The sequence below is a fragment of the Leptidea sinapis genome, chromosome 44, assembly GCF_905404315.1.
Source record: "Leptidea sinapis chromosome 44, ilLepSina1.1, whole genome shotgun sequence".
Taxonomy (NCBI): Eukaryota; Metazoa; Arthropoda; class Insecta; order Lepidoptera; family Pieridae; genus Leptidea; species Leptidea sinapis.
The window spans coordinates 1,081,538-1,092,365 of NC_066308.1; positions in this window are offsets into that span (position 1 = coordinate 1,081,538).

Consider the following 10,828-nt stretch of genomic DNA (forward strand, 5'->3'; position numbering starts at 1 on the left):
TAGCGCCAATCAACACAACCTGTTAATACGAAGTTATTAATCTGCTCAATGTTCATAACTGCAAGCTACCATTATTGCTTGCCCGATGACGCTTAATTAGTTCATGTATACATACGAAAATAACCCGCGGCTCCGTTTGTTTAGATTTCATTTACATTAATTTTTACACTGAGGTTTAATTTAATCCCTACTAATATTATAAATGTGCATGTAAATTTGTTTTTTAAGCTTTTACGCTTATACCACTGAAACGATTTTGATAAAATTTAGTACAAAGATAGACAAGAGCTTGGGAAAGGACATAAGCTTGGCTGGTTTGAAACAGGTCTTGGGGATTTGTATGAAAGTTCGTCATTATCGAAGATAACACCATGAAACTTAGTACTTAGGCATTCGAAAAGAAATATATAGATGATTCTAGCGTTTTTAATATTTACACCTGTGTAGGGATGACAAAAGGGGATGAAAGTTCTACAGTTGGTAGCTTTTAAAAATGTATTAACCACAGCAGTTTTAGTGTGTTATTTGCAAAGTGAGTATATCAAAAAATATAACATGCTGCCCAAAGTACCTTTTACTTTTTACCTAATTCGCTGGTGAACGCTAGTTTCTTATAAAAGTAGTAGGTAAAACAAATAGCTGGAAACATACTATTATTACTCATCTGTTTCTTTTTTTGAAATTTAAGCTATTTAATGTCATCGAAATAAGCCAGATTAGTACTAGACTATTTATAGTACAGCAAAAGAGGTTTAATAATATGTTCACACAATAGTACTTCATGCGAAAAGACTTTTCCTCTATGTATTTTATAAATAAAAACGTTTAATAAATTATTTTATAAAGATCCAATAAATGTTCTATTTCACTGAAATGAAGTGGTATTATTCAAGAGGGAAACGTTTTATTGATACTAAGTAAGACACGGGAAATGCATCTTTGCATTGCCCATTAACAAAGGAATTCATTTGCAACTAATGATAGCGATAATAGATTATTCTACAACACAATGAGCTTTTAAAGAAGATTAATTGCAACGGTATCGTATTTACTAGTTTTTATTACGTGTCGGCCACAAGTTCCTAGAATGGGGAATCTACTTTAAAGAAGCATGGCTCCTCACCAATGGAAGTTACGATTTGTAGGCGCAGAGTGAAAACTTGCGGCGCAACATATAGAAGTGGTATCTTCACTTACTTGGACTCGTTGAATATGGCGCTGCGCAGAATGGCATCATGGCGTAGTTGGTCCATTTACATTTTGCCCTGAAGGGCATGGAGTGATCATTTATCCTTCCTTTTTTTCCTTTCCTTCTCTCAGCCCTCATTGGGTGGGGGTGTGGGATCGCCTCATAGATAGTATTAAAACTTCGCTGAAGGTGATCTTGAATGAGCGCGCAACGCGACAAGAGACTTTGCTTACTTTAATAGCGGATGTGGAGAATCTAGTAATTAATAGTCGTCCCTTATCTGACGTTCCGGTCGAGCGTGACAGTTTTGAGTAGATATTGGGTTATCACTTAGAGCAGACAATGTCTTAAACTTACATTAGTGTGCACTTGAATCTGGGCTAGACGACGGTCAGTCTTCAGCTGTTATAAAGTGCGGAACTTTGACTTTAAGCCAAACATTGGTAGTTCACGCCTTTTTTTAAATGACAATAAGGGACGAGACGAGCAGGACGTTACAATGCAGTGCCGCTCAGGATTCTTGAAAACTCAAGTTATGCGCGTAGACTTTGTCATTTTGTTCCTTTGGAGTTATGAGCGTAGACTTTGTCATTTTGTTCCTTTGGAGTTATGAGCGTAGACTTTGTCATTTTGTTCCTTTGGAGTTATGAGCGTAGACTTTGTCATTTTGTTCCTTTGGAGTTATGAGCGTAGACTTTGTCATTTTGTTCCTTTGGAGTTATGAGCGTATACTTTGTCATTTTGTTCCTTTGGAGTTATGAGCGTAGACTTTGTCATTTTGTTCCTTTAGAGTTATGAGCGTAGACTTTGTCATTTTGTTCCTTTGGAGTTATGAGCGTATACTTTGTCATTTTGTTCCTTTGGAGTTATGAGCGTAGACTTTGTCATTTTGTTCCTTTGGAGTTATGAGCGTATACTGTGGCAGTGGGCAGGGTACATAGTTCAACGGACATAGACGGGTATCAAAGTCCGTTGTAGTGAGCAATACTAGCTTTATGAAGCTGAAATAAGTATGATTCATCAGTTTATTGCTTAATGTATATATTTCATCATAAATATCTGTATTTTACATGCTCGTAAAATTAAAATAGCCTAACAAGTACAGTCATAAAATCTGAATAAGCTCAATGCCATAATTTTAACGTTCGCTTTTCAAAATCACATTCAGTAATAGTATAATAATCATATAAAACCTATTACTGAATAAGATAAGTTATATAGCAACAAAAGAAAGCTAATAGCCATCTAGCTGAATGGATAGTGACCCTGACTACTAAGCTAGAGGTCCCGGGTTCGAATCCCGGTAGGTTTATATGATGAATATGGATGTTTGTTTCCGAGTCATGGATGTTTATATGTATTTATGTTTGTTTAAATAAGTATATTGTATTAAATATATCGTTGTCTTGTATCCATAGTACAGGCTATGCCTAGTTAATTTGTGTAAAAATTGTCAATATTATATTATATTATACTAGCTGATAACCCCATGACGTCGTTCGCGTACGTATTTTTACACTTTGGGTTACATTACTAGACCTTTAGTAGGGATCGCTAATTTTTTGAAAATGTTATATATAACACTCGGGGATAATGTAGCTTCCCAACAGTGAAAGAATTATTCAAATTCAAAGCCTATTCAATGCAAACAAACAAACAATCAAATCTTTCCTCTTTATAATATTAGTATAGATGACATATCTTAGGACTATTCTTGTTACTTAATATATTTATATTTAGAAAAAAAACCATTAGTAATTTTGTGGAATAATAAGTACCAAAACAACTATGACTACTATACTATATATATATATATATATATATATATATATATATATATATATGTATATATATATATAATAGACTATTACGAACTATACACCTAGCCCTCCTGAATATATCAGTCAAATTATTATCCACCTGTCTATATAAACAACATAAGTAACACACAAATCGCTTTTTAACAAATCCCCCGTACAGAGGCATTTCACAACTGAATAGGCTCGTTAGTCGTAAAGATAGTAATTCTAGTCATTATGACGTATTTATAATACGAATAGTGTTTTAATAAATAAATGTAGATAGATGTTTGGTCATTTAAAGGAGTTCCTTCAAATGAATTTTATAATAACATAGGCTAATGTAGATAAAAATTGTTTTGATCGTATGAACCCCACAAAGATGTGTTACGAGCAACAAGAACTGTTTCCACTGTGATATAAGCCATCGTAAATGTTAATAATATTAGGTCCGTATTGAAGATGGCGTTTCATTTTCATTACGTGATCCATTATTAAGTATATTGTTGTCACTTTTAAGCAGTTATGAAGACAGTGACTACAATGCACTTGATAAAATGTATAAGTCATCTGGAAGACTGCCGTCGTGCGCTTGTTAGTACTAGACGTGTATCTGTAATTCTGGAAGAAAAATATCGATAAATGGTGAAATATCTTCAAAAAAAACAAAAAGAGTTATATCAGTGTGTTCAGTAGATAAAAAGCTAACGAAGTGTTGTTAAATAGTAATTAAATAGTGAGTGAATAAGTGCTAAAACTTAAAAACAGTTTCGAAATATTCCGTTTCTGACGTATAAATTGACCTCAGTGAACAAAGGATTGGACTTTGGACTCATTAGTAGGTAATCATTTCATTAAAAAGAAATCTTAATAAGTTGATACAAATAGACAATTTTAAACCCAACTAGTAAATTCTGAGTGGTCTAGTGGCTTAGGCACAGGTTATTGGATGATCCGTTGACACCGATTTGTGAGGACGCTCGCGAGGATCGAATCTCTGCTTAATATTTTTTTTTTTACTCTCTTTTATTTTTTCTCTTTAATATAATATATTATATAGTTTTTCTAATTTTATTGTTATTTTAACGAAAGTCAAGGAACGTGGAATAGACATTGCTCGTTTGGTTTTGCACTCGTCTCAGTTCTGAAATACTTCTATGCGATGGCTTCACAGAAGACTTGTGCTGGGTGTCAAAATACTCTGCCTAAGAGGGAATATATAATTTGTGTCACATGTAAGCTGGGATATGATCTGCTTTGCGCAAACTTGACATCTAAGCACTTCCATCAAATGGATGCAGAAAGTAGGACTAAATGGATTTGCCAACAATGTCGCAGTAAACTACCAAAAACAGGCAATTTGAATACTCCTGTACGTACAAGTAATCATCCTATTGCTTCTAAGAAAGATTACATCCCGAATCCAGGTGAGGAGAGTAATGTCACCATGAGAATAAAAAATAAAAATACTAATAAATAAAAATAAAAAAATAAAAAAGAAAAATAAAAATAATTATAAAACAGGAAATAACTGACAGCATTAAATCTCTAGTATCCGAACACCTAGCGAACCTAAACTTTCAAGTGTCTGGGTTCCAAGAATCCCTGTCATTTATCAGCAACCAGTACGATACACTTATGCAGACTGGTAAAGAGAAATCAGAAACAATCAATAAACTGGTGTCAAAGAATGAAAATTTAACATCACAGGTAAAAAACCTGACTGACAGGCTAGGACAGATAGAGCAAAACATGCGCGTTTGTAATGTTGAGATTACGGGCATTCCCGAACACAAGTCGGAGAACCTCCTAAACACTGTGGGACAACTCGGTAGAATTGTTGAGAACCATATTGCTGAATCTGACATACTACATGTTACAAGAGTTGCCAAATTAAACAAGGAGAGCAATCGTCCCCGTGCTGTCATCGTAAAGCTTCGTAGTCAGCGACACCGCAATGAATTGTTGGCTGCGGTGACACGATTCAACAAGAAGAACAAAGATTGTAAGCTCAACACCGAGCATCTTGGACTCGGAGGACGTCGAGAGCCCGTATTCGTATCTGAACACCTAACGCCTACAAATAAACATCTACATGCCGCAGCCCGAAAGAAAGCCAAGGAGGCTGGGTTCATGTTTGTGTGGATACGGGATGGAAGAATACTTGCAAGGAAAAACGAGCAAAGTCATGCTATTCATATTAAAGACAACGAAAGCTTGAAACTATTGATTTAGTTTAGCTAAATTGTTTATAGTAGTTAATAGAAAATCTTAACAAAATGGCTCTAAATATTTATTATCAGAATGTGCGGGGTTTAAGAACCAAAACAGAGGATGTTTTTACAAATATTCTGATTAACAACTACAACGTAATTGTATTTACTGAAACGTGGCTCAATAGTCATGTTACGAGTTCGGAATTTATTGATAAGCGTTATACCGTTTATAGGAGAGATCGATTGTGCTCAGAAAGTACTAAAAAAGACGGAGGGGGAGTGTTGATCGCTGTTTCTAATCATATTCCTTCTTCTAGTCATTCAAACTGGGGGAGCGATGCAGAGGACCTATGGGTCTCAATTGATATAAAAACAAATAACGTTGTCACCAAAATACTAATTTGTGTAGTATACCTTCCCCCACCAGTGAAGCTGGAAAGCCTTACTCGATTTTTAGAGCACACTAACGATATTTTAGACAAAACAGATCAAGTTATAATATTGGGTGACTTCAACTTGGGCTTTGTTGGTTGGTCTCGCAATTCAGATGGTGGTTCATGCAGTGCATCTAATTATAGTTCACCACAGGGTATAGCACTCACTGACTTCATGGCACTAAATAATATTATGCAAATGAACCCCGTCTCAAACGAAGATGGCAGAGTTCTGGATCTTGTTCTAACCAACTGTGTTACCTTAAAAGTTTCTAACTCCTTAAATATTATAAGTAAAATTGACCGAAAGCATCCTCCCTTATTTATTACTGTACCGAAACTAATACCACACTTTCTTAAACCAGCACAAAATCCACGACACAACTTTTTTAAGGCAAACTATGATCTAATCTTAGCTCACCTGAAGGAAATTAATTGGTCACAACAGTTCGATAAGTGCCAAAACGTTAACGAGATGACAACTGTATTTTACCGTATTTTAAATAATACCGTGGAAACATACGTCCCTGTTTCGAAGCCAAAAAAAAGCAGGTTCCCTCCATGGTTTAGTAAGTCTCTGATAAGAATAATCTTGGAAAAAGAAAGTAAGAGAAAAAAGTATATGAAATACAAAAACCCACGCGATAGGTTGGAGTATGAATTACTCCGTGAGCGTAGTAAAAAAATAATAGACGCATGCCTACAAAATTATAAAAAACGAATCGAGGGTAATATTATCAGGAATCCTAAATATTTCTGGAACTATATTAAGGATAGACGAGGTGGTCAAACTACTATACCTGCCGAAATGACCCTTGATGAGGTAACTGCTAACACTGGTACAAAAATTGCAGAATTATTTGCTAAAAATTTTTCATCAGTATTTAGTAACGTAGTATTACCTGACAGTCTAGAGTCCGCAGCGCATGGTCTGCCATTTTTGAATGTAATAAAATTCAGTGAACGTGAAATTAAACGTGCCATTAAAAATCTAGACGGTTTCAAAGGTGCCGGCCCAGATGAGATCCCTCCCGTATTTGTAAAGCGCTGCGGCCCTACTCTTGCTCTGCCACTGTCCCTCCTTTTCAACAAGTCTTTACATGACGGGGTATTTCCTGAATTGTGGAAAAAAGCTAAGATCGTTCCAGTGTACAAAAAAGGTGACAATAAAGACGTCAAAAACTACCGTCCTATATCCATACTTTCCTGTATACCTAAACTGTTTGAATCCCTTGTTTGCCCAATTGTCACGCGCCACTTGGAAAGCCTGATATCAGATTGTCAACATGGGTTTCGAAAAGGACGTTCTGTCACAACGAACTTGGTGTCGTTTATGTCCCATCTCAGTAATGAAATAGATAGTCGTCAGCAAGTAGACTGTGTGTACATGGATTTTTCGAACGCTTTCGATAAGGTGTGTCACTCGCTTCTTGTAGATAAATTGAGAAGGTCTGGTGTGGGCGGTACCTTGCTAGAATGGTTTAAGTCATACCTAGCAAAAAGACTTCAGTTTGTGGTGCTAAACGGTCATATATCACATGAGTATGTTGCGTGTTCAGGAGTACCACAAGGATCCCACCTGGGCCCTGTTCTCTTCTCGGTGTTTATAAATGATATTACCTCTTCTATACATCGCTGTAAATACTCACTTTTTGCCGATGACTTAAAAATATTTAAAACTGTTAGTTCGAATAATGATGTGGAGCTCATCCAAGCTGATCTTGATGCAATAAATATGTGGTGTAAATTAAATGGTATGGTTATTAACACAAAGAAATCTTATCACATAAAGTACACAAAGAAAAAAATACAATTTCCATCATCGTATAATTTACAGTCCGAAAAGTTACAAGAGGTAACTGAGATTCGAGATTTGGGCGTGACAATGGACTCACAATTGAAATTCAAAGTACACATGGATATGACAGTAAAACAAGCAGCCAGGATGTTAGGTTTCCTTAAAAGAAACACAAAAGGATTTGTTTCTCCTCAAACCAAAATAATTCTTTATAACTCACTGGTTCGCAGCAAATTAGAATTTGCATCAGTTGTGTGGAGTCCCCAATACGCAGCACCTTCTCAACGTTTAGAGAGACTACAAAGATCCTTTACTAGATACTTGGCATATCATAGTTCCGGCATCTTTCATAAGGCCACCTACGACCAGCGGCTGAAACACTTTAAAATGTTGTCACTCTACAATCGCCGCATAATACTGGATCTAACATTTCTCAAAAAGCTGTTATCAGGACAGACAGCGTGCAGTGAATTGTTGGATAAAATAAATTTCAAAATCCCGCACAGATATCCACGAAATCCGATTACTAACATACTTGTGGAACCAGTAAGTAGGACAAATGCCCTTAAACATTCTCCATTATCAAGAATGTGTTCTGAGTACAATCGATTTTTCGCGTCCATAAAAGATTTTGATATTTTTCATGATACAGTGACAATTCTGAAAAAAAAACTAACCACACATTTCTGTCTGTAAATAATAATAATATATTAGTTGATATTCATACAAACTATTTCTTCGTTATATTGTATCTATTATTGTTAGTAATCTGCTTAAAATCCATGTTAAATTTGTAGGTCGAACTGTATTTTGTATTTAAATTAATATCTTACAATGAGAGTGGTGTATGCACCAGTAACTGGCATTCATACCAGATTATAAACCTATAAGACCATAATTATTTTTAATGTTTTGTATGTAATGCTGTTGGTGTGTCAATAAATAAATAAATAAATAAATAAATAAGTTGCATTTGAACTGAGTTTAATACGCCCCACTCTATCGATTCCAGCTGAATTTACGTTGGTACATCTAATATTATATACTATTGACAGTGACAGGTGGACAGGATCAAGATGTCTATAAAGCGCGAAGTCTCCCTAGCGTCGACACAAATACGTAAATGTATTTTCTTCCTCTCCAAAAAGAAAAAAAGCGTCGACACACTTCCGCTGCAATCGTTGACGAGTTAGGTCATTACTCTACCCGATTACTGTACGAATATTAGTCATTGTGTCATTATTCGTACTTTATTCTTAGAAGCTTAGAGTTAATTTCTATGAAAGTTTTGTTTCGGTTTTCTATTTAATTTTACAGTAATTATTTAGGTGTTAACATATTTGTGAATTATTAGTATGTGGTATAAAACTTTGTTACAAAAAACCCCTTTTGATCTTATTTCTTAGAATAAAAGAAACACCACGAGGCAATATGGCAGACCCCAAAATATGGAATAAAATTTAACATTTAATAACATTATTTATCGTCTATAGTTGTTTAGTCATTGTTAGTCTGTCATATTAATGTACGACAAATTTTAAGGTTTAATAACATACATACCAGCTATAATGAAATAAATCAATCTTCAAACTCTATAACAAAGTTGAAACAGTAGCATAGTTAACTAAGAATCGAATGATTTATCACAGTTCCAAGTAAGTCTCCTCATGCAGGTGAGAGACATCATTTTAAATTGATATGTATATATCGTGTTTACGAATATTATTTAGAGAGTAATGGTTGATAATTGACGTTGATAGTCGTGTGTGTAAAATAGTAATGATCTCCTAATAGCAGGCACAGCGAACGAAATCAATTATTAAATTAATTTAGTCGAAAATTGTGCAACTGTGTTAGTGTTTACGGGAGCAAATACACATAATATATTAACAGTATTTAATAATAGAGCTGATATGATTTAATATGGGTTAGCAATAAAAAATCATCTTTTTTCAATGAATTCAGAACCACTGCCTGGAATTATTTTTAATTATCAATTGTAAAATGTCCATACATTTTAATACTGTACCCATATTAATACAGGCCTCTCTTGCTGTAGTTATTCACTGAAATTATATGAAGTTGCATCAACTGCTACGTCATAAAATAATAAAAGACTTGATTTAAGCGAGTGAAGCGACAATTTAACAGGAGCGTGTAAATTGAAGCTTGGCAATCTGTAGAGTAAAGGTAACAGGCAATTCAAATTGTCCCTATTGAAAAACGCTGTTACTTAAATTATTCTTGTTCCATATACATGTAAACATAATTCAATGTAATTATGATGCGTGTGAGATAATATTACATAGTTTAAATGATATTGGTATATCATCCACGTAGATACAAACTTGTTTCTATATTTTGATGACAAACATGGTTGCATGATCGTTAATTGCAGTCTGATTGTACCAATAATCCAAAATAAATTCGGTTGAATTTTATCTTACTTTAATTTGAACTTTTTTTATGCTATTACCTCATGATTAGCTTATTTTTTGACCAGATCGTCGGTCCATCTTACGTTGTCGGGGGCTAACCAACACTACCGTGTACGGTCCTTCCGGTACGTGGTCGCAATTCGAGAGCCTTACTGCCCCAACGGAAAAGGGTGGAGGAGGGCAGCAGTACTGATCGTCATGGTGTTCTTTGGGGGAGGCCTTTGTCTGTCAGTGGATGATGGATAGTGATACTGAGGCTTATTTTAACGTAGTTAGTGAAATTACTGAACAAACAGACTTAACATCTTAAGTCTCAAGGAGTCCTGTTATCCACAGTTAGTATGTTGTGCAACATTATCTTTCTATTGGATAACATTGCAAGTTTTGCAAGCTTAGATAATTAATACGTCTAGATAGAGTCTCTTGCTGCTGACAACCGATAAAAACAGGCCAGGAATATTAGTTTAGTGTGCGTGATAAGCTACGTCTGACACTCGCGATTTGTATGAAACTTTGTGCTAGTGTTCGTGAATTGCTCAAAATAGAGGTTAGTTCTAAACCAAATATTTTTCAAAGTTTTCATAGATATCGTAGTCTATGTAGACGTATAAATGATCTTTGTTTGCGAGTTTCTAAGAATAAACTAATTGTACTAAAATTTCTGTAACAATAGTCTGAAGAATAGTACTTGCTAATATATAGTTGTTACTTGTGAATAAACTGTATAAAAACTACATTTTAAAAAACCGACTTCAAAAACTGAAAAGTATCAAATAACTAAAACATTTAATTTAATTCACCTCTTATGCAAACCTTTGCCTTCAATATTAATGAAATACTATTATTTATATGTGCTACCTATTCAAGTCGTCATCAAGCCCTAACAAAATAAAACTTTATATTATAAGCAACTTACTTACTGTAAATATTTAGGTTGTCTGGCTACGCGAGTCT